This window comes from Notolepis coatsorum (genome assembly GCF_963971535.1).
Source record: "Notolepis coatsorum genome assembly, chromosome: 14".
NCBI lineage: Eukaryota > Metazoa > Chordata > Actinopteri > Aulopiformes > Paralepididae > Notolepis > Notolepis coatsorum.
Genome location: NC_140178.1, coordinates 19,006,187 through 19,030,352, shown reverse-complemented (window position 1 = coordinate 19,030,352; position 24,166 = coordinate 19,006,187).

Sequence of the window (24,166 nt, the reverse complement as noted above, 5' to 3'; positions counted from 1 at the left end):
GGGGGGGCGTTTGTAAACTACGGCAGGAGGTTCCTTGAAAACAGCTTGGAGTTTGGGATCAGAGTTGATGATGTGCCAGTGTTTATGTAGGATCTTTTTTAATTCAAAACCTACAGGAGAGTATGTAGTGCAGCACAGTGGGGACTGGTCCTTAGTGGGTCTAATTCTAGGTTGTAGGCATTCGTCCTGTGTGGCCACATCAAAGCGGTTAGCAGCTTTATCTATCCATTCTGTAGGATATCCTCTCTCCTGGAATCTCCTGCTCAGGTCTGTGGACTGTCTCTGATATAGACTATCGAGACTACAGATTCTCCTGGCTCGGTGAAACTGGCTGACCGGGAGGCTCTTAATGAGGTGGGTGGGATGGAAACTGTCACCCCGTAGTAAGGTGTTTCTGTCAGTAGGTTTGCGAAATAAATCAGTATGTATAGTATTCCCCTCCTTGATAACCAAAACATCTAAGAAGCTGATGCTGCTAGAGCTGGCCTCCTGAGTGAAGTTCAAATTGGAGTTAGCTGCGTTGAGATATTTATGAAATGCCTCCAGTGCCTCTTCACTCCCTGTCCAAATAATGAAAATGTCATCAATGTAGCGCTGATATAACAATATGTCTGGGAATTTTTTTTTAACAACCGGGTCCAATATGTATTGATTCTCAAACTGACCCATGTACAGATTAGCATAGTTGGGGGCCATAGTACTCCCCATGGCCGTACCCTTGGTTTGAAGATAGTGATCTGATTTGAACTTAAAGTAATTGTTGGTCAGTACAGTTTCAATTAGGTCACATATGCAGGTAGTACTGGGTTTATCAGTGTCGGGTCTGAGGCTCAGAAAGGTACGTGCCGCTTCAATCCCACCATCATGTGGGATGTTGGTGTATAGACTAGTCACATCTAAAGTGACAAAAGTAGCCTTGTCTGGTAGTACAGTGGCCTTTAGTTTGTTAATGAGATCAATGGAATCCTGTGTATATGAGGTAAGGGAGGTCACCCATGGCTTGAGACTGTGGTCCACAAAAGTGGAGATGTTGGTGGTCAGAAAATGAAATTATGAGACAATTAAATGATCAGTTGTTTTACAGTAAGTTACTGTCTGACCCTACCACACAATTTAAGCAGTCTGTCCATGAATGTGATAAATTGTTGTTTTGGCTAGAGAAAGGGGAAATCACAAAGAACGAATTTGAATTCATGAAGAACGAGTACCCTGTGACTCCTGTCATTTACACACTTCCCAAAATCCACAAATCCCAAACAACCCCCCTTCCTGGCAGACCCATTGTTAGTGGTATCGGATCTCTGACCACCAACATCTCCACTTTTGTGGACCACAGTCTCAAGCCATGGGTGACCTCCCTTCCCTCATATACACAGGATTCCATTGATCTCATTAACAAACTAAAGGCCACTGTACTACCAGACAAGGCTACTTTTGTCACTTTAGATGTGACTAGTCTATACACCAACATCCCACATGGTGGTGGGATTGAAGCGGCACGTACCTTTCTGAGCCTCAGAAATTTCACTGTAAGGCACGGTTCCTCAGAAGGTATTAAAGCATAGATCTATACATAGCCTTAGACTGCAAGTTTACAAACCTATCTTTTCATTGGAATGTTTCTTTCTCTCTCTGTTCCCCAGATCCAAATCCTGTCCTGCTGCCCGACAACCAATACGAATGACGCCTCAATTCCTCCATGTCTCTGTGACCAGTGTGGTGAGAGCTACAAGAGAAAGGCAAATCTAAAGAAAAAAACACCACATGGGAGAGAAACCTTACTACTGTGACCAGTCTGATATGAGCTTCAAGAGAAAGGCAGCGCTAAATAAACACAACATGGTACACACTGGAGAGAAACATTACTGCTGTGACCAGTGTGATATGAGCTTCAAGACAAAGTCGGAACTTAAAAGTCACCACGTGGTACACACAGGAGAGAAACCTTACTGCTGTGACCAGTGTGGGGAGAGCTTCAAGAGAAAGGCACAGCTTAGATATCACCACATGGTACACACAGGAGAGAGACCTTACTGCTGTGACCAGTGTGGGAAGAGCTTCAAGACCAAGGATAAACTTAAACGACACCACATGGTACACACAGGAGAGAAACCTTACTGCTGTGGCCAGTGTGGGGAGAGCTTCAAGAGAAAGGCACAGCTTAGATATCACCACATGGTACACACAGGAGAGAGACCTTACTGCTGTGGCCACTGTGGGAAGAGCTTCAAGACAACGGTAGCACTTACACAACACCACGTGGTGCACACAGGAGAGAAACCTTACTGCTGTGACCAGTGTGGGAAGAGCTTCAAGACAAAGGTAGCACTTACACAACACCACGTGGTGCACACAGGAGAGAAACCTTACTGCTGTGACCAGTGTGGGGAGACCTTCAAGACAAATAAAGAACTTAAACGACACCACGTGGTACACACAGGAGAGAAACCTTACTGCTGTGACCAGTGTGGGGAGAGCTACAAGAGAAAGGATGAACTTAAAAGTCACCACATGGTACACACAGGAGAGAAACCTTACTGCTGTGACCAGTGTGGTAAAAGCTTCAAGAGAAAGGCAGAACTTAAACAACACCACAGACGGCGGAGGTGCAAGGGGCCAACCTGCTTATCTGGAGCAGTTAGGGGTTATGTGTCTTGCTCAAGGACACTTCAACACACTGCCTTGGAGGAGCTGGAATCGAACCGGGAACCTTCTGATTACCAGACGACCGCTCTACCTCCTGAGCCACTGTTTATGCAGGTGATTATATCACTGTAATGATGTGTTTTGATTTAAATCAAGATCCGTGGTCCCAGGTATTAAGAATTGAAATCTGAATACTAATATTGAAATTAATATCCAAATGATTAGGAAACGATTCCTAAAGTTCAATAAGATTGTTTATTATAATATGGATCCATATGGTTTGATCCACTCTATAATGGAGTGGGGAAGAATGGAGGCGAAGAAGAGAGGATAGAAGTAAGAGACAGTGACACAGTGTACATGGAAATTTTTATATCTCTCACAGACAAAGAGTCATATTACTTAATACATATTTATGGGGCTGTCTTAAATACTTCGAAGCTTCGTTCGATTGGCATGGGATTCGAATATGAAAATTAAATTTGAATATAAAAAAGATTATTTAATTTTTAATTTTTTGCAAAATCAACTCTGCCTCTCTTTGTTAACTACACCAAGCAATGCTGTTTGTTATTTAAGATGAGGTCGGACTCGGCACTGACAGATTTGTGTTCATTGTGCTGCTTTTATAAAGCCTCAAATGATGGCTTACAATATTTCGTGAAATCAAAGTGTTTCGTTTGTCTAAGATTTAAAAAGGTTTAAACTTTAAAGCACTGACAAAGTTGAAAAAAGTGCTGTACAAGTCCCACAACATACATACGAAGCCTCGAATTCCAAAAAAGATTAGGTCAGCCCTACATATTTAACATGTAAATTCTGACTTGTAAGTTCTCATGATGCATATACTGTGTCTCGACTATGTTCATATTAGTCCATAAGGTACATCTCCCTTTGCTGATTATATATCATAGGCCGTTTACATTATAGTGTCAGAAGCAGATACTGTGCAGAGACGGGAGTCCATTTATGGCTATAGAGCAGGGGTCTCAAACTCAATTTACCTGGGGGTCGCTGGAGGTAGAGTCTGGGTGAGGCTGGGCCGCATCAAATATTCCACAAAAAAGGGTTTCAAGTATTCCAAAAAAAAGTACAACTGATCCAATCTTCTCACAAACTCACTAAAACCTCACAAACACCAGCAACTGAGCATTCTCAGTGGTGTCAGTGGACTCATCCACAGCTATGGAAATGCACTGTGCATTTTTTTTATTCTATCACAAAGCTGTTTAATCAAATCATCAGCCAGTATTTCAGTTATTCTGGTTGCTGTGCTATCTGAGGAGGATTTGCTTTTGTTTGCCTTCAAACATGGTCTCCATCACTTCAGTCATACATTATTTTATTATGTATGCATCAGAGAATGACTTCTTGTGTTTAGCCAACACCCATGCCACTGAGTGAGGACTTGGTTGCTTTTTCTCGTTGTGACATAGCTTTAACAATAATTCTGCTTGCAGCTTGATATGATGATTTCATTCCATTTATTTTTGTGGTTCTTAGCACTGAATTTTGAGGAAAGGATGCATCAAAATAACTGTTTTGTTTCGTAGTGGCGTTTCTCTTCACAAGAGCTACCATTTCTTGGCATATTAGGCACATTGGTTTGGTGCTGGGAGGATGCACGCATATTTTTCAGTCCATTCAGCATGAGCATGCCATATTTTTCTGTAAAAATACTGTAAAACTAGGAACAAGGTTACTAGCTACAGTACCTGCAGATTAGACTACCAGTAGATGCGCTGTCAACTCTCACTCTGACTCGGACCCGCTGAAAGAAACAACACTTATTCCGTGAAAAACCGCCCTACTCTGCTCTGATTCGCAGACTGTGGGTGGGGGGGGGGGGGGACGCTGACAGGACGCTGAATGTGATTGGACCAGAGTAGACAGACACACACAGGCAGAGCACTGCTTGCAGAGGAGACAGCGGAGAATTTCGAGAATGCCTGCCATACGCACTGGATATATTTTCCTTCCACTTGGTATCACTCCGAAATCACGTTTCAACCAAGTCATTAATGTAACGTTGCTGTCATGAGCCTGCGCTATGGTAGCCTACAAGTGATAAAATAAATAAAACATCCAACTCGCACAACGACTCGGCAAGAAGTTGCGCGCGGGCCGCACTAACACTAAACTTTGTCAAGTAGGGGGCCGCAAAATATCCAGCGGGCTGCGAGTTTGAGACCCCTGCTATAGAGTGACTGAGAACATAGTGTATGTAAGGTAGTGTGAATACATGTTCCTCCTTACAATCACATTGTAGGAGTCATAGGTCCATATCATATAGACATCAGTAGCTATTCTATATATTAACAAAATTAAGTTAAATTTGACTTCTCTATATTTACTAACTGAAGTTAAATATGACTATTCTCTATATTTACTAACTGAAGTTAAATATGGCTATTCTCTATATTTACTAAATTAAGTTAAATATGACTGTTTATATTTACTAACTGAAGTTAAATCTGACTGTTCTTTATATTTGCTAACTGAACTATTCTCTAGTGTGTATATATATATAGAGAGAGTTTGAGTCCAAGTGAGGTTAGATTAACTTCATAACTGTAAATATACAAATAACACCCAGTACCTGCAGTATTTTAGCCTGGTATCACCTTCAGTACCTGCAGTATTTTAGCCTGGTATCACCTTCAGTACCGGCATCAGTATCTGTGTATCCACATCAGGATGCATGGGACGTATGAATCGGAGATATGAGCCTATAACATACTAAACTTGCAATCTTTAACTCTTCACAGTGTGAAAGTGCGGTCAAGACTGAAGCTTCACTTAAAGATCAAGGGTTGAAACATGAAGATTTGCAATGTGAACAATCCATAGATCTAGACCAGAGGGAACTGACGGTGGAGGAATCTCCACAAAGTGAGCAGACATCTGTGACGGGAGACAAACACTTCCAATATAGAGCTGAGAAGGATGACCGGATGGTTATGTGTGTGGTCGTGTCAGACCTTACATTTGAAGCCACAGATGGAGACCCTGTTCTGCCACAGGATGTTGGAAATAGAGAAAACCAAGAAGACGATGTAGTCATTCTTCCTCTTTGTGAGGCGCAAGACTCCACCTCAAAACTAGCAGCGGCGTCTCCCTCCTCTGACATAGAGGTGTTTGACTCTTTAGACGGATTCCTAAAGGCGAAGAACATCAATTATGCGCACTGTCACATTTTTTCTGCCCCAGAGGAGGACAAAGGGATTCAGAGCGGGGATCAGAACCCGAGGCCACAGATGACACCTGCATGTGAATCTGAGCCTGAATGTGATGGGCAGCTAAGTACCTCTGAAACTGAACACAGTTCTGATTACTCAACATCTTCACCAAAATATAACTATTTAACGGTGTCCAAAAGGTTTTCCAAAAAGCTTCCAAAAAGCTTCCGAAGAGCTCCCTCCAAGTCCGATTGTAAGGATGAAGAAGGCGAGGACACGTCGGACGTATCGCAGAGTCATCCGTTACCCGAGTCTGACTCGGAGAGTGACGATGGCGATTTTGATAAGAATGTACGCAAGTGGCAAGAGGGGAGACTTCCAACCACAACCAAAAGTGAGGACACCTCTGATGAGTCCGATTGTATGATAACAAAAACTGCCATTCAGCACAGGTCACCAACAACTTCAAGTGGCAAACACATGGCGACTGCTGAATCTGACTCAGAACCTGAGCAGTACAGTGAGAACACACGTAAGAGGAAACTGACCTACACTGCACCAGAGGGAGACTCTGTAAGAGGCATGCAACTGAGCGGTCTCCTCAACAAGCCAGCCTCTCGCCTGAAATGCAAACTGAGGACAGCTCTGATGACTCCAGTGTCTAGGAAAGACTTGTCCTCTTCTAGAAAACGTTTGTCAGAGTTCAGAAAAGGCCCATCAACCTCCAGAGAAGGCTTGGCCTCTTCAAGAGAAGACTTGGCCTCTTCAAGAGAAGGCTTGTGTAAGCCCTCCAGAAAAGGCCCCTCCACGTCCAGACTTGCTCCTTTCACCTCAAGGTTGAAAGAAAGTATTCTGTTAATTACATCAATATTGGGCTGTCAGAACAGTATTATCTGTGTAGGTGGAGTATTTACCTTGTTTAAAGGTGCTATAGGTAAAATGTTATGTAGAGTAGTCGTTTAAAAATATATACGTCATCCACAGAGCTTTTAGAAAGTTGCGGAATAAGTATTGCTTTCCCCCCCCAAAAAGTATTGATTAATGGATTTATCATAAAAGAATAAGTGTTTATGTTGCAGCAGGCATGTATAGACCACCGCAACACTTCTGGTAATCTGAAATCATGGGAGGGAGAGCGGGGGGAGAAAATTAACGAATGTTGATAAGAGCCTTGACGTAAGTCGATCGGAACTTTGCTCGGCCAAGCTATAGTAACTTTTTCGTGCCGTGAGCTTTGAGATTGGCTAAGCATAAAAATATTTTAATACGCCTAATTACACATTGTGCCAAGCACAAATGTTATGGGTGAGTGCAGTGTCAAGGAAATGCCATTCACGTAAATGTATGCCCTAGAACCCGCTAATAAACAGTAAGCGAAACCGTATGCGGGCCGTCAAACGTTAAGAGGTTAATTAAAGTAAAACCAGTGCAGCACAGCAGTCAACTCAGATCGCCACTTCATAGTACAAGGCATACCTTCAAAAGTAAATTAGACATGGCGGTCTTAATTAAATGAATAAATTATAACCAGTGCAGCACAGCAGTTAACTCGGATCGCCATCACCACTGTATCAACCAGCAGCCATAACCTATGTTATAGAAATATGTTATCTTACCTTTACTTGAACACGGAATCCATGCGTCTCTACTTGCAAATGAACACCTCTGTGACTTTACTGTAAAAGTCGCCCGCTTGTTGACGTTTCGAAAGCATTAACGTGTACGTGATGATGTTGATTAAAAAATACATCCTAATTTACCTAGTAACAGATGACGTACCGGAACGAAAGAGCTACTGATTGGTTTGTAAGCATGCTTACCCTGGGCATATTAGTAGCGGGCTGAGGGAACAAATGCAATGCCCATGGTGGAAAGGAAATGCATTCTTGCATTCGAATCGACGCTAGAGAAAGCAGAGACAGTGCTTACACCTGCGGGTGGCGCCAAAAGGCTAAAACTAAATGAATGACTGAATGAACAGTTTATATTAGTTTACTATATAATACTTTTCTTTCAATATTTCAGTGTTTTTATTATAATTTTTTCTTGGGTAAGCACTGCTTACCTTGCTTATATGGACGTCACATCCCTGCGGCCGAGCTATAGTCACTTTTTCAGCACCTACTCCCCATGCGCATGAGCAGATTGCCAAAGGAGTCTGAAGGCTGGGGAGCCACGTTGGAATGTTCCATCAAATTTATTTGTAAATCCCACAATCACAAGTTAATCTCCCCATGGGCTGGACGAGTCTTCTCAGAAGAAACATCACAATGAATCAAGAACAAAAAACCCACCATGAAATCCAAAATAAATAAATGCAACACTCCCAGACCAGTGAAGGTAAGGAAAAACTCACTAAAAACCTAGCAATAGGAAAAAAGCACCACAGGCAATGTGGAGGAGAGAATGGCCGTTCAAGGGGGGGATCCCCCTTCTTGAATGTCTGTGATGGTAGTGTTGCTATGGATGATCGATGGGTGGAGAATAAAACAGGCAAAATAGTTGGTATGTATATATACGTGTAATAAAACACAAATATATACATGCAATAGCAACTGGGGTACATACGAACATTTTTGTACGATTTAAATAGAATAGAGCTAAGAACAACAAAAGAGAAAGCATAGGGAAACGAGCGCTAGTATGAAAATAGGATAAAGGCTCAGCTCAAAATATCAGTCATATTCCGTTTGCACATGAGTATGTATTCCGTTTAGATCCATTTGAAGTATGGGGCCGACGTAGAGAGGATCGCATCATCTTGGCCATCACCACAAGACATCCACTCACAGAGAGACGGGACAGGCATTACAGTTTGCGTGTTTGTGGTGGGCCGACATAGCAATAGATGCATGTAGTAAGCATATACGTGAATAGAATAGATACATGTAGTAAGCATATATGTGAATAGAATAGAAGTAATTAACCCAGCAAATTAACTAGAACAGGCATGGTTTAGATGTTGTAGGTCGGACAGAAGACGGTATGAAGCTGATCCATGACCTCAATGGTGCTCATAACCAATGTGTGGGTAGAACAGTCACTGCAACCTGTCTCTCTCCCATGAGCTCAATGTAACGTGGAAGTGCAGTGGTCTATCCCCTCCCTACTTCCCATTTCTCCATGTGTAATGCACCTGATTAGATCAATTACATGCTGCTGCTCTAGTGCGACACCTTGTGGTTGAATTTTATTTATTGCACCTTAAAGGCCAACTTGCAGGTTGTATTTTTGTTCAATAAACAATGTGGACTAGGCCAACGGTGACTTTCATGAAGAAAGAAAAAAAATTGTTGAAATTGACCCAGTTTTAGCGTTTTTATCAAACATTTTGTCTGCCCAACACAATCACCACGCACGTGGATATTTTAATCAATGGTTCATAACGTGCGCGTGTAATCGAAATGATGCCGTCACGGCAGGTACAGGCACCAGGGGGCTGAGAGTCACACACAGCTAGTGGCAGGCAGAGAGCCTTGCTACTACTAGCCGAGTGATGAATGAAAATGTATCTGTTTCAAACTTTCACCTAACAACATGCTCCGTGATCATAGCCATCCATCTCTAAAGCTAACCACTATTTGTAAAAGCCACAACCACGTTACTATATGTAATAATGTAAATCATTGTGTCATTGTACATATTGTGTATACACCGTTAGAAGCTAACGATAGCTTAGCTTGGTAGCTATTGTTGTGCTAACAACATACCCCGACACCCAGCTTGTTAGCCAGCATGAATGCCCGATTTAAAATGGTTCTCTCCTCCTTGTATACCCTTGTCCTCACAAGTTTTCTGCCAGGGAACTTATGGACATGACAATAGTAGTAGTTATAAGGTGTTTGATCATTGTGTCGTTGTACATATTGTGTATACACCGTTAGAAGCTAACGATAGCTATGAGCTAACTAACGCTACAAGCTCAAACACCGTACAACCACCACTATTGTCGCGTCCACAAGCTCCCCCGGCAGAACACCCGCGAGGACAAAGGCACACAAAGAGGAGAGAACCACCCCAAATCGGGCACTCATGCCGGCCAACAAGCCAGATGCCGCAGCACGTTGTTAGCACAATAGTAGCCCACTCGGTGCATCAGTCACTGACTGTGATGCACCGAGTGGGCCACCATTGATCAACATGCAGCGACGTGTAGCTTGCATGATGCGTGTGCAGTGCTTTGCCACACAGGTCTGAGAAGAGGACCTGTACATGATTTTACTCGTTCCCCAAACTCCTCTACATGCCCCGATCTAAAATCGTTCACGACAGCAGACATAATGCTAACGTTAGCCAGCGCCATATATCCAGTAGTACTATGACCCGGACGGGCATAAGGCATAAGTTTCCTGACGTGACGGCCCTACTAGCGTCTGATACGCTTTTTAATTTGCTCGTGCATGTTATTTGTGCGTGGACCTTTTTAACCATTTCTGAGTGGCATTTCCGGCGTCAAATGGAAAAAAATAAATAATGAAATTATATACCAATGATGTAAACTACCCATAATTGATCAGTAGGGTTTAACCTGCAAGTTGGCCTTTAACAACCAGGAAATGCCCAAGAGAAAGTTGTATGAAAGTGTTGTATGTTATAATCCATGCACAGAATTCCTTTTTTTCCAGTTAATCTCTGTTACAACAAGATTGTAACAGTAATGCATTTTTATAGTTTATACGCGACCGGTTTCATTTTGGGTAAATGGAGTTTGTTTATCATGACGACTTGCGCCCCTGTAGTGGTCCGAAAATATTTACTGCATCTTAAAGGTTTACAAAATAATACAAAAAAATAATACAAAATGAACATTTAAATTTTGACAGCCCTAGGAAATATGAGTGACTATTAAAATGTAAATAATTCATCATATTTGATAGATCTAATTTAAATTCTTGTTCCGGACCTTTGTTTCTTTTCATAGGACACTCTGAGTGAAGGTTACAAGTGGAAAGATAGGAGACAGTCATGTGAAACAAAAGGTAAGACCTGCCATTTAGCTTGATAGGGTTCCTTCCATGCTCTAATCGGACACATTACCTCACCGCTATTCAAACCACAATGGAACAAATTTGCACGTAGTCGCAACAATAACGAGCACACTTTCAGGTAGATAACTCCAACAGATTTTTTGTGGCTTTAAATTATATGAAATATATAGCCCTATTAAATATACATAACACTACAGATATTACCTGAAAAAATATAATCAAGCTCACAATAAACTGGGTGGCGCAGCGGACATTGCGCTCGTCACCAACGCAAGAGACACCGGGTTCGAATCCGGCTGTCGGCGTTGCCTCCGGCTTGGGCCGGCTGTCATACTAACTCAATTGGCAGAGTTAGCGGGTGGAAGTCGATGGGTGGTAATCTGGACGTTGTAAACAGCTACTCCTACAGGTCGGTTGGGGCGCCTGCACAGCAGAGACAGGAAAATGGCGGGTGTAGTGTGAGCCTCCCACACGTTACACCTCGCCAAATGAGAGTCCGCGCTGGCAGGCGAAAAGATGTGACAGGCTGCCTCCACATGTATCGGAGGGGACATGTGATGCAAGGCTTCTATCCTCCCTACAACCGGCCAGTGGGTGGCACATGCGAGCAACGTTCAAGACAGGGGAGGGGAGAATTAGGATGGGAGAAAAATAAAGAGAAAAAGTGGCAAAAAAAAAAAAGCTCACAATAAACTCTAAGTCGTCATATTCACCATGACTGAGAGAAAGAGAGAGAGAGAGAAAACTGTTGCATTTGCAGGTTAAGTATTTAAAGATCACTATTACCTATTACTAGGCCAGGGCCACATAAACAAGGGGGGAACATGCAAACTACACACAGAAAGCCCCCCTGCCTGGGTTTGAAGTTGAACCCAGGGCCTTTTTTTTTTTTTTTTGGCATTTTTTGTATTGCTTTATTGGACAGTTTCAGAGAGGAAGTATGGGAGGAGAGATGGGGGAGACATTCGGCAAAGGTCGCCGGGTCCGGGAGTCGAACCCGAGACGGTGGCGTTGCACTACAGTGCGTTACGTGGTGCGCCACTCGGGACCCAGGGCCTTCTTGCTGTGGGTCAACACTGTTAACCACTGCTGGGGTTTGAATCAAGAACCTTCTTGCTGTGAGACAACAGTGTTAACCACTGCTGGGGTTTGAACCCAGAACCCTCTTGCTGTGAGGCAACAGTGCCTCACAGCAGTGGGGTTTGAACAACGGTTCATGTTTTTGTTTTTCATTTTTTTTTTTTTTTTTTTTTTTTTTGCACAAATCTTACAAATATTCAAAGATATCTTTCAACAGCATAATATGCAAATTCCAAGATTTGTTTTTTTTCTTTTTCGTATAGACATAAAACATACAAAAGACTTATACAGACATACCAAAAACAGACATGGAAATTATAAAAAATACTTACAAAAAAAAACATTACTATATGTATAACCAAGATGCATATACGTTAATGCATATACATACATAATACAATATAAAGTATAGGTACCATCAGGTCAGATCCCATTTTTCACCTTCATCATTGATAATACTGAAACCCCACCTTAATCATTCGTCCCCAGACCGTTCAGTCAGGTGTAGAAAACTGTCCCATACCTCAGCGAAGATATCCTCTCTTCCTGCGACTCTATATGTCACCCTTTCATATGATGCTGTCCGGAACATTAGTTCCATCCATTCTTTAAAAGTAATATCAACAGGTGATTTCCAATGTCGTAATGCAATTCTACATCCTGATATCATGGCCATTCTATACCACATTCCCCAGTATTTAGGCAGTTTAATCCCTTTCGGTACTATACCCAAAACACATGCCATTGGGGCGTTATTTATCTTCACATTCAGAACCTTACTTAGGAATATCACAATTTGATCCCACATTTTCCGGACCTTCTCACATTCGTATAGCATGTGTAGTAAAGTGCCTGTCTCCTTCTCACATCTCCAGCAGATGTCACTGTCCCTTAATTTCAGTCTGGCCAGTTTACTAGGCGTCCAATAGCTTCTGTTCAACACTTTGTAAAAAATAAGTTGTGATTGCGCCTCCCGAGAGAATTTTCCCCATTTGGACACCAGCTTCTCCCACATTTCCTCAGTAATATCCTCACGTACATCGTTCTCCCAGCTCAGCCTCAGACCTGCCAACTTGGGTGCATTGTATTCTCTTATAACATCATAGAATCTTGACGCACCGCCTTTCCTACGCCATCCTTTATAAAATATTTCTTGAATTGCAGTAATCGGGCCACACTTTGGCCCTCCCATTGATGACGATATACAATGTCTAATCTGTAGGAATTTATAGAAGTTTTTATTATCTATACCAAAATCCTCTTTAATATCCTCAAAAGGTAAAACCCCATCTTCCCCGGCTATATCACCTAGTACATGTATCCCCCTTTTAATCCAGTCGTCCCATATGACTGATTTCTTACCAATCTTTAGTTTTTTATTATACCATATAGAGGCTCTTGTAGTCAGATATGGGCTGTGCGACTGATTCCAAGTTTCCCTGGCAAACGCCATTAGAGGGTTCTTAAGAGGTATAGGTCTGTCTGATTGTGTCAGGAAGGATTCCAGAGACGAGGGATACACCATTTCCTCCTCTATCTTGACCCAAGCAGGTGCCTCCTCAGACGAGTGATTCAATTTGGAGAGCTGGGAGAGCGAGAACGCATAGTGACACCAGTCTAGCTTAGGCAGGGATAAGCCGCCATTTTCCTTTGCTGCATACATTTTGGCCCGACCAAATATTGGCCTTTTGCCCCCCCACAAATATACATTAATGACTTTGTCATACTGTTTGAGTAACTGAGTCGGGAGAGTCAGCGGCAGCATATATATGATATAATTGAATTTGGGAGCCAATATCATTTTTACTAAGTTTATCTTCCCAAGGAGGGACATATTCATCTTGGCCCAATTCTGGGTCAGAGCACTAACGTGTTCGATTATAGGGGCAATATTGGCTTGTACTATCTCTTTCAGACCTGGGATCAACTTTATTCCTAGGTATATCAACCCTGACGGCATCCATCTGTACTGCCATCCCCTCCTAATAGCAGGGGGACAGCACAGGGGGACAGCACTTAGAGGCATTGCTTCTGATTTGCTCCAGTTGATTGTGTATCCAGAAATTTCGGAGAAGGACTCGATAACAGTTCCAATGACCCCAGCTGCTGTTTGGGGATTGCTGGACACCAATAAGATATCATCCGCATATAAAAATAGTTTATGTTCCACCTGTCCCGCTACTACCCCTTTGATGTCTTGATTAGTCCCTAGTGCGATAGCAAGTGGTTCCAGGAAAAGCGCGAACATTTGGGGAGAAAGCGGAGAGCCTTGCCTCGTCCCCCGTCCTAGGTTAAAGGGCGAGGATACGATCCCGTTAGTCAAGACAGAGGCCATCGGATTTGTGTACAACAGCTTTACCCATCCAGTAAACGATGGTCCAAATCCGAAGCGCTCTAGCGTGTGAAATAAGAATGCAAATTCCACCTTATCAAAGGCCTTTTCGGCGTCCAATGAGAAGGCCACTGTAGGCTCTACATCATTCCTAACCTTCCACATTATGTGAAGGAGTCTGCGAATATTATCAGCTGAGTTTCTCCCCTTCACAAAACCCACTTGGTCTGAGTGTACCAAACTTGGTAGTACATCTTCTATTCTATTCGCTAGTATTTTTGCCAATACTTTTTCTTCCAAATTGCTCAGTGATATAGGCCTATAGTTCCCACAGTATTGAGGGTCTTTGCCCTTTTTCTGTAGTAACGTAATAGTGGCCGATCTCAGGCTAGTGGGCAAGCTCCCTTTTAACAGTGAATCTTGATATACTTTCAATAGTCTTGGAGAGATTATATCACTGAATTGTTTGTAGAAATCGGGAGTAAACCCATCGTCTCCTGGTGCTTTACCTAATTTAAGGCTGTTGATTGCCGCATGTATTTCCTCTATCGAGACCTCCCCCTCCATTGACTTTACTTGTTGTTTCGATAACAACGGTAATTAAATCTTGTTGAAGAACGCGTCCATTTTTACCTGATCCAACGCCGCCTGTGGGGTATATAAATCCTGGTAAAAGCACCTGAAAACATTATTAATTTCCTTTTTGTCCGTAATAATTTTGTCATTCTTATTACGAATTGAGGATATAATACTTTGATTTTGCATTTGTTTAACCCGATTTGCTAGTATTTTACCCGCTCTCTCCCCTTGTTCATAATATCTTTGGTTGGTCCTAAATAAAGCATATTCAGCCTTTTTTTGGTATATGTTGTTCAATTCATATTTCGATTTGTTCAAATTTCTCCACTTTCTGGGTCTGGTCTCTGACTGTGCTGTTTCGAGAGTGCTTTAATTTCCTCGTCCAATGCTGTCATTTTTTGTTTCTCTGCCCTTTTTAGTATTGCACTGTATTGTATGAGTTGTCCTCTCATGTATGCTTTACATGTGTCCCACATTATGCCACTATCATCTATTGACCCTTCATTAAGTTTCCAGAATTCCTTAAATATAGTTCTAATGTATGCACATGACACCTCATCATTCAACATTAGGTTATTGAATCGCCATCTCCGAGACCGTTGCCCCTCCTCTATGGATGTGATTACCAAATCAACCGGAGCATGATCAGATATTACAATGTTCCCTATCCTACTATCTGCTATTTGTTCTACCAGTGCGCTAGAGATCAGGAAATAGTCAATTCTAGAGTATGAGGCATGTGGGTGAGAGTAAAACGTGTAGTCTCTTTCCTGTGGGTTCAGAACCCTCCAGATATCCACTAGACCCAAATCCTCTACCAGTACACCGACCGCAAGTCTCCCTGCGTTGTCAGCGGTCCTGGGTTGAGATGACTTGTCCAGCAAGGTGTTTCCAACCAGGTTGAAGTCCCCCCCTATGATTACGTTGCTATTCCCTATCTTCCTAATCACCTCACATACTTCATGAAAAAAGTCTGAGGACGACACGTTGGGCGCATATATATTGGCTAATGTAGTTCTCTGTCCCTCCAAATCAGCATCCAATATAACCCATCTCCCCTCATCATGTGAGAAACTGTTGTGCACCTTAATGTCTATGTTTTTTCTCACTAATATTGCCACCCCCCTCTTCCTAGAAGAGAACGTACTATAGAATATTTGTCCCACCCAATCCCTCTTAAGCTTGGCCGAATCTTCCTCATTCAGGTGTGATTCTTGAATTAGTGCAATATCCGTCTTTTTTTGTTTCAAGAACGTCAGTATTTTTTTTCTCTTAATGGGATGATGACATCCGTCTATATTCCACGATACTATTTTAATCAGCCCCATATCCCTTGTAATGTATTTCCCCTGTGCATTCCTGCACGTAGTGCTTCTATGTCTGGGGCGCTATATCCCATATTTCCATATCTAGGACCTGAGACTGTGATGATATACATACAACAGAATAGTATATGATGAAATAAAAAGGAACACATAAAAACATAAATACATTTCCCCCCCCACATTTACCCAAGCTACGTTCGATATGACCCCAGATAGAACAATTGTACAGAGGGTGAGATCGATACTCACCCGTGCACTTTGGTCCCCCTCGTCTAACAGAGGAGTGCATTTGGCACAAGGCAGGTTGCCCAAAACTGTGCCCCTACTATTTTGTATAGCCTAATGTAACGTATGGCTCACACTGTAGTCTATATACAGTGTGATCAATTCAACTGAACTTGTCAAAGTGGTGACGTTTTTTCTCTTCCAACAATTAACATTTGTATATCCCCTAGATACATATTGGTACATTGTAACTTCTATGTCATATCCATATTGGACTGTGGTTCATTTCGTCATCCCTTTTTTATCTATCCAGGATATATATATATATATATATTTTTTTTTATTATTATTTTTTATACAAATTGGCACTTTGCGATGTTTGTTACTCTATGACGATGCCCCTGCGACTTATCTGTATCCATGTGCTTCTTGATCGTTATCTTAATTGACCGCCTCTGACTGTCCCCGTCTGAATCCCTGGAGTTTCTCCCGGTACCCGTGCTGTTCATTGCCCTGCTGTGCGGGGCCTTCATTCTCCGTCGCCTGTATGCCGCCTCCCGGTCCCCGTTTTCTTCCCACTGTCTGCCAGGTAGACAGCCGCAGTATCTCCTCTCGATCTGGGTCGGCAGTAGGGTTCACCACGGTGATCTTGAAGCCACGTCTTGCCATATCCGCCATCGCCTCCGCCGCGTTCTGGTACAGGCGGGTGCCATCTTCGTAAAATACCCTCATTTTCGCAGGATACGGTGTCTGGAACTTGAGATTCCTCTCCTTCATCACTCTCTTGGCCTCGGCATATTCTCCTCGTTTCTTCAGTATTTCAGTGGGGAAATCATGATTGACAAAGAAACGTTCATTGTCACATGAGACGTTTTTCTTCTGCCACGTCCGGCGTATTATCTCTTCCTTCATTTTGTAGCTCCCAAACTTAACCACGATTGACCGTGGTTTCAGCTGCGGGCTGGTAGGCCTTGGGGCTAATGCCCGGTGTGCTCGTTCAATGTGAAGGTCCATGTCACGAGGCAGGCCGAGTGCGTCCTTAAACAGGCCGTCTAGAAATCCATGCATGTCCTTTCCCTCTTTATCCTCTGGGATACCATATACTCGTAGGTTCTCCCTCCTCGCTCTGCCCTCCTGGTCGAGCAGTTTAGCCTCCGTGTCGGCCTGTCTTTGTATTAGCTTCTTGATCAAAACCGTCGCCGCATCAAGCACATCTTCATTTTCTCTGATTCTCCCCTCCGCCTCACCAAGTCTGTCGTTCATTTTGTTCATCTCATTTTTTATTTCCCGAAATTGACGCTCATTATCTCTTCTGAACTCTTTAAGCTCCCTGTAGATGTTCAACAGCGTGGCTTCTTGTTCAGATTCATCGTCGCCATCTTTTCCTCCCGTTGTATCGCCATTCTCTGCCATTCCATCGTCTTTTCCAGTTGTAATCGTGTTCGCCCTACGTCTTGTGATAGCCCCTTCTTTCATCCCTATTAAATATATACCCTGGTGTTGTTAATAAATGTTTTCCGGGGCTATATCATTTTGCTGTCGGGGAGCTCGTGAGTTAGGCTGCCATTTTCTTCCGCGGTCAAACCGGAAGTCTTTTGTTTTTCATTTTAATTATATTTAAAGTTCAAGGAAATCCACTGTAAAATAAAGTTCAATAAGTACATGATGTTTCCAAAGTCGATGAGTAATTGTGTTAAATAATCATGATCTCAATATTGACCAAATTAATAGATTTTTGTTTTTTGCCACAATCAAGCAGCCCTACAAAATACAATGTGCTTTACGTGTTTACCTTCATATAAACAGCTGATGTTCACAGGTGTGTTTGGTATAGTGCTCAGGAAAGTGTCAAGGAAGGCTTGTTTACTGGCTGCTCACCCTGTTTGAAACGGTTAAAGTTCTATTTACTTTTGTCATGTTTGGAAACTTACAAAATAATTGTATTTTGAGTCCCAATGAACTCACAAAGTTCCACAAAGCTTTTTTTCAATCTAAAAGCAAAGGTATTCAATTTTGTGGATTCAACAAAACATTTGATTGTCAAATGGTTTCCAGATTGTAACTTTGAACCTTTTTAATCCTCCCTGTTTATGCTTCACCCTCTATGTTCTTTCCTCCCTCTCATCTCCAACTCAGATATGGTTCCTGGACTTCTCTCCACCAACAAACGGAAGAACATGGACAAACCAAAGGCAATGAAGAGACCATCACATGCACACAGGAGAGAGGCCTTATCATTGTGACCAGTGTGGGAAGACCTTCACTACAAAGCAAGACCTGTGAAACCTTAATGTACACCTGAGGTGGCATACCGGGGAGAAGAGGTGCACGTACTGTGGGAAAGGCTTTCTAGACTAGAATCATTTGAAAAGACACATGTACACCCACTCCTGCCCGCAATGCTCCAAGAAATGTCCAGTCAGCTCACCTAAAGAAGCATTACATGAGAGGCAGATGCTGTATCACATACAATGACACCCTGCTCAGTAGGTTTTACATCATTTATATATTTTCTGCTTTTATTGTACAAATGATCATACATCTAGCAGTGGTGCGTGACCCTGTACCGTCAAAAGGGAATTCGGATCCAACTTTCAGACTAGACTGCAGATCAAATATGACTCCAGATCCACAAATACCATAGCAATCCTGTCATTACAAATGTTGTCAGAAACATAATTTAAGTTAAATGAAAATGAGGTTCCATGAAAATAGAAGATTTATTTATCTTGTACATAAGCATTTTATACAAATATCTTCACACGCACATTATTAACCACAGCGATCGTGACTGGAATTCTAAATGGCTGGTTTCAAGAGGGAGGGTTCTTGTCACAGCTGAACTGCAGAAAAGCCACAATGCACAAAATTAAAGCTGCTGTAAGTGGTATTTTATTTGTAATGGAATCTTTTTTTATTATTATTTAATTTTGGATAATCAAAGTCGACTATACAAATATGGTATTTTATTTGTTAAAATAAGTGGTCTACATGTTTATGATAATAGCTCTACATTCCGACAGCCATCACTGTGTTTTGGTCAGTAACATGGATTAGATTAGATTTTATTCAAATGTATTGTCATTATCCTGCACAAGTACAATAGAACAAAACAGTTTGACATCCAACCAGAGTGCAAATGTAGCAGTAAATTGCAACAGCAATATGAATGAATGAATGATTTTATTTCGGTCTTTTACAAAGCATAGTAGTAGAACATTAAAAAAAAATAAAAAATTACCGAAAAGGTGTAGGCTGAAGCCAACCCTTTTTACATTATATTATTTACACACAAAAAAATACAAAAAAGAAACATAATTCAGTACATTTAGCAAAGGTTACAAAGGTTTCTTAGTTTTATGTACAAAACGTATACACATTTATTTATGTATTTCTTTTTTTTTAATCCGTTTTTCTTTTTTCCCCTTCTATTTGAATACAGTTATGTTATAGATAAAATATAATTAGGATAATAATACGGTTTTATATTTATGTATCACCTTATATTTTAGTAATTTCTTAAATGTATGTAGCGAACTACACATTTTTACTTCTTTGTCAAAGTTATTCCATAGTTTTGCTCCAGATTTTTTAACAGATATACATCGACTTTTTATATTTGTCCTTGCCTTTGCGATATTGAATACACAAGTTCCCCTAAGTCTATACCGGCTCTCTATTGGAACAACTCCTGAATGCAACTTGGAAGTGAGTGATTATGTGCTTTGTACATTATTATTGCAGTGCTAAGATCGAGAAGATCTTCCAATTTTAAGGTATTTGATTTCATTTAATTTAAAAGTGCGTTTTTCGGTTCATAGTCATCTGCTTGTTTCACAATTCTTATGGCTTTCTTCTGCATTATGAAAATTTGGTTAGTGTTTGTTTTATGTGTTTCCCCATACCTCCACACAGTACGTTATGTATGGAACTATCAGCGAACAGTACAACAAATAGTGAGTTTTTAATTTTATATAATATTGCAATGGTTTTGGATATTTTACTTTTTATGTGATTTCTAGTTTAGTTTCTCGTCAATTGTCACTCCCAAAAATGTATTTTCATACACGTTCAATTTCAACATCAATCATTAATTTAACCTGATTATTCGTTTTTCGATTGCCAAAAATGATATAGTTTGTTTTTCTTAGATTCAGTGACAACTTATTTATGTCAAACCACTTTTTTTGTGATCTCACTTCAGGAGCTGTTCCAAATTGTTTCCAGAGCAATACAAACTTGTGTTGTCGGCAAACAAGACACATTTTAATAATTTAGACACATCACAGACATCATTTATATAATAATAAATAGTATTGGACCCAGCTCAGAGGCCTCTGGAACTCTACACGTAACCTTTAGCGAGTCTGAATCGAATATACAATGTACAGGTGGTTAACTGGGTACAAATATACAAATTAGTACTACTGAGTGTAGTTTTAATCAAATGTATGTACAGAGTTGTATTATATAAATAGAGACAGTATGACTACTACTGGCCAGCAGCGTAACTAGTAAGAGTAGGATATGTACAGATATAGATATAGTAAGGGACTATGTGCAGGTAGGTACAGGCAGGATAGGTATATACAGTATGCGGTGAGCATGTTTGGTCTGGAACCACTTTAACACTAGCACAGCCGACAAGGGGTCACATGACCCCTAGACATTTTCAATAAATGTATCCTCGTCACTCGGTCGAGCTCCATTTTCTCCATGGCTGTGCTAGTGTTAATGACCAGAACAGAAGAATAGAAGATTGTGGGGCGGCTATGGCTCAGGGGTAGAGCGGGGTGTCAAATGATCGAAGGGTTGGTGGTTCGAATCCCGCTCAAGCACATGTCCATCCCATCGCTGTTGTGTCCTTGGGCAAGACACTTAACCTACTTGCCTCGTATGAATGTGTATGCATGTGAATGAATGTTGGTGGTGGTCGGAGGGGCCGTAGGCGATGATTATTCGCCACGCTTCCGTGAGTCTGCATCAGGGCAGCTCTGGCTGCAATTGTAGCTTACCACCACCGGTATGACTGTGTATGAACGAATAATGGACTCTGTGAAGCGCTCTGAGTCAGAGAAGAGCGCTGCTATATAAATCCAATCCATTATTATTATTATTAGGGTCTCAGGTCCTGCTAGGCCCAGGTGCAGCTTATCATCCCACGCTGCATTTCCATGAGAACTACTGTGTTTTAAAAAAAAAAATCTGCAAACCTTGTGTTCATCTAATTGTATAAAAGCGGTTGTGACCCACAATTCTGTCATTTCTGTTCAGACTGGTCACATGCTCCTCTGATTTTGAACTGAGAAACGTCTGTGATCACAGAAATAAACTACTTTCTTTGGAATAGCTTGACTCAATTTCTTTAAGCTCACTGGACTTGATAATAGAGTTTTCCACAACAATGATAAACTCAAAAACATGTAACGTATTACAGATGGGTGTCGCGAGTCTGGTGCTGGAGGAGGAGGAGTTTGATGGTCGAGGAATACAGGAGGCTGCAGACACATAAGATACAGGAGGCTGCAGACACTAAGATACAGGAGGCTGCAGACACTAAGATACAGGACGCTGCAGACACTAAGATACAGGAGGCTGCAGACACTAAGATACAGGACGCTGCAGACACATAAGATACAGGAGGCTGCAGACACTAAGATACAGGAGGCTGCAGACACTAAGATACAGGACGCTGCAGACACTAAGATACAGGAGGCTGCAGACACTAAGATACAGGACGCTGCAGACACTAAGATACAGGAGGCTGCAGACACTAAGATACAGGAGGCTGCAGACACTAAGATACAGGAGGCTGCAGACACTAAGATACAGGACGCTGCAGACACTAAGATACAGGAGGCTGCAGACACACTAAGATACAGGAGGCTGCAGACACTAAGATACAGGAGGCTGCAGACACTAAGATACAGGAGGCTGCAGACACACTAAGATACAGGAGGCTGCAGACACTAAGATACAGGAGGCTGCAGACTAAGATACAGGAGGCTGCAGACACTAAGATACAGGACGCTGCAGACACTAAGATACAGGAGGCTGCAGACACTAAGATACAGGAGGCTGCAGACACTAAGATACAGGACGCTGCAGACACTAAGATACAGGAGGCTGCAGACACACTAAGATACAGGACGCTGCAGACACACTAAGATACAGGAGGCTGCAGACACACTAAGATACAGGAGGCTGCAGACACTAAGATACAGGAGGCTGCAGACACACTCAGATACAGGAGGCTGCAGACACACTAAGATACAGGAGGCTGCAGACACACTAAGATACAGGAGGCTGCAGACACTAAGATACAGGAGGCTGCAGACACACTAAGATACAGGAGGCTGCAGACACTAAGATACAGGAGGCTGCAGACACTAAGATACAGGAGGCTGCAGACACTAAGATACAGGAGGCTGCAGACACACTCAGATACAGGAGGCTGCAGACACACTAAGATACAGGAGGCTGCAGACACTAAGATACAGGAGGCTGCAGACACTAAGATACAGGAGGCTGCAGACACACTAAGATACAGGAGGCTGCAGACACACTAAGATACAGGACGCTGCAGACACTAAGATACAGGAGGCTGCAGACACTAAGATACAGGAGGCTGCAGACACACTCAGATACAGGAGGCTGCAGACACACTCAGATACAGGAGGCTACAGACACACTAAGATACAGGAGGCTGCAGACACTAAGATACAGGAGGCTGCAGACACTAAGATACAGGAGGCTGCAGACACTAAGATACAGGAGGCTGCAGACACTAAGATACAGGAGGCTGCAGACACTAAGATACAGGAGGCTGCAGACACACTAAGATACAGGATACATACTGTTAACTGACTGCCTAAAAACGTGTTAAGACGTCATTGCCGGCCATGCTCAAGGTGCCGAAGACGCTTTAACGCGTCTTTGATATCAATATTTCAAAAATCTGGGACCGGATTCATATTGCCCCTCCGCTGGCCTGAGATCCACCAGGAGGACCCACTGAGCTCTCTGGCGGTTCAGGAGCGCCATCTGGTGGCCGATCGGCGCAATCGCTTAACAGGATGTGCCATAGAGGTTGTGCTGGACGTCCGTATTACTTCCGGGCGCTCGCTATAGGTCCCGGCATTCTAGCTCGTCACACTACACAGCGATCGATTGCCAATAACTCGATAAACAACATGATTTGGACGTATATACCATTATACAAGCTGGAGATGGACCGGGTAAATCTACATCCCATAATGATAAAATGTCTACTCTACGATGATCGCCCAACGGCGCGCGGAGACTGGGGTGAGTTTCAGCGTGTAACGTTACCGTCTTCGATACTAACTGCTATTATCAACATTTTACCCACATTAGATGATTGGTATAACGCTGCCCACGGAATTATAAACGCCCCCTAGCCCATCCGGTCAACATCAGATGACGTGTAGTAACTTCTAGAAGTACATCTAGTTGGAATTTTTTATATCGCGCTGATTGCCATAAAACTGTATTGCATCATCAATATAATGCATTTGGGGCTATAGATCACGTTCTGGAGAAAGCTGCAGAAAGAGATGAAAACATACTTATACATTAGACCATACTTTACTATGAATATGTGAATGAAAAAGTTTAACGTTGCTACACAATGAACAATACATATAGGACTTTGAATGGGCCCTAATAATGGCAATGTAGCAATAGAATTTAAAAAGTTATAGCCATGCAAAGAAGGGGTACTTCTCCATAGACAAATAGAGCCGGCAACCTATGGTATATCATGAATTTAACCCAAGGCAACCAAAGTGT